Source organism: Coenobita brevimanus, chromosome 4 (assembly GCF_032717465.1).
Source record: "Coenobita brevimanus isolate Jiangsu-jjx chromosome 4, ASM3271746v2, whole genome shotgun sequence".
Taxonomy (NCBI): domain Eukaryota; kingdom Metazoa; phylum Arthropoda; class Malacostraca; order Decapoda; family Coenobitidae; genus Coenobita; species Coenobita brevimanus.
The window spans coordinates 19,859,345-19,861,559 of NC_136957.1; the positions used below are offsets into that span (position 1 = coordinate 19,859,345).

The 2,215-nt window shown below is 39.7% G+C and overlaps 1 pseudogene; it reads right to left on the reverse strand.

Annotated features, from left to right (window-relative positions):
• Nucleotides 1-1,030: 1,030 nt before the first annotated feature.
• LOC145397139 (5S ribosomal RNA) lies at nucleotides 1,031-1,153 on the reverse strand (annotated as a pseudogene).
• Between the last annotated feature and the right edge of the window lie 1,062 nt (nucleotides 1,154-2,215).

Here is a 2,215-nt window from a genome sequence, read left to right on the forward strand (position 1 = left end):
TATTACCACAACATAGTACTGGAATCCGTGAGGAGTCTCATTGACTCCCATTATTGCCTCCTCGTCATATTATAGCAGCCTTATGCAAAGAAAATTATGTAGAATTTGAAGGACCCTATGGTGTGTGTGTGTGTGATGGGAATTTTATTTATTTATTTTTTTAAATAGCAGAAAGGAGGAAGGAAAAAACAAATGATTAAAAAAAAAATAATAATCCATACACCAGATTACTAGTGTCCTCTATTCATAAAATATCTGTAACAGTTAGATTTGAACAGTTGTGGGTTGAAATTCGGAGGAAAACAACTCTGGGGAAGCGAGTTCCAGAGAGATGCAGTTCGGGGAATGAAAGAATTCTGATAGACAAAAGTGCTGCAATATGTCTGAGTGATATGCCAGTCATGAGCGCTACCAGATGCCCATGTAGCACGAGGGAAAGCATGGAGAGGTGGCACCATGGAAGCAACTTCGTCTGAGCATTTGCCAAAAAATATCCGTAAAATAATGCAAGGGAGGCAACTTTCCTTCTTACTTGTAGGGGAGGTAGTTTATATGTAATGGCAGGGTTGTTAATGATTCTAACAGCTTTATTCTGAATTTTGTCTAGTTGTCTTAATGCAACCTCTCCACAACCATTCCACAAGGGTGAGCAATATTCAAGCTGAGAGCGCACATGACTCTTATAAAATATAGCTAACTGCTCATCGGCGAAGAAGTTACGGACTCTGTACAATAATCCAAGTTTCTTTGAGGCGGTTTTAGCAAGTGATCTGACATGAGAGGTCCAGCTGAGGGCACTGTTGAGATGCCAAGAATTTCAATACTTTTGGAGATGGGAATATTAGTAGCACTGAAGGTAATACACGAATCTGGCAATATCTGTCTATTAGTAAACTGTATATATTTAGTTTTTTTTTTCATTCATTCATTGCCAGACGCCATGTATCCCATAAGGGGTGGCCAAGGGCTTAGAGTTAATTGTTTTACAGGGAGGGGCACTAATCCTCCACCAACCCCACTTGACACGTAGGGATGCCAACAGCATCTGGGTGTTCCCAGGCAGTCACCCATCCAAGTACTAACCAGACCCAAAGTTGCTTAACTTCGCTGATCGGATGGGAAGCGGTGTACTCAACGTGATATATTTAGTTTTACTAGCATTAAAAGAGACAAGGTTGTTTTGTCCCCATTCACTGATTGTAGATAGATCTTGATTTATGGAGATGGCTGTACTGAGTTGAGAGGTAGAGATATTAGACTTTGTAAATGGATGTCTGAGTGTGAATGAACTATGTAGTGTTGAGACATCTGCATATGAGTGAATGGGATTGTGGGTGACAGATAAGAGATCATTAATATGAACCAGAAATAGGGTTGGTGCCAGAACTGATCCCTGCGGCACGCCGGCATTAATTGAGTGGAAATTGGAATATACATCATCTACTTATACTCTTATTTTCCTGTCACTAAGATATGAAGAAATCAAAGGAACAAAAGATGTTAGTCCATAGCAAAGGAGTTTGGACAACAGGGAACGGTGCCATACTCTGTCGAAAGCTTTAGAGATATCAAGAGCTACTGCATGAGTTTCTCCAGAAAGATCAATTGATTGATGGATGGTATGAGTTAAGAGATTGAGTATGTCAATGGTGGATCTTTCATGGCGAAAACCGTATTGTCTATCACTAATTAAGGTGTTGGATTCAAGATGTTTAACAATGTGCTTATTAATTAAAGTTTCAAATACCTTACCAAAAGAAGATGTGACAGCTATTGGTCTGTAATTGTAGGGGTCAGACGAACTTCCTTTCTTCGGAACTGGGTGGATATTGACTTCTTTCCATGAATTTGGGAATAAAGAAGTACGTATGCATAGTCTGAATAATTTAGCTAGGACAGAGGCAAGTTCAGGGGAACACTTTTTCAAAACAATTGGCGGAATTCCATCTGGGCCTGGAGCTTTGTTGGTAACTAAATTGTCTAGGATGGATTTTACGTATCTTGTCTGTATTTTAAGTGGAGCATTTTCGGGAGAATCAAGTTCCAGTACTGGGACATTCTGGCTAGTATCGTCTATGGCTGAGTTTCTGGCAAAGGTACTGGCAAAGATATCTGCTTTCCCACGTGGGTCATTTGTAATGTTGCCATCTGAAGATTTTAGTGGGGGAATGGATGATGACTTGTTAAAGTTATTATTGAAAGAATTAAGAGTTGA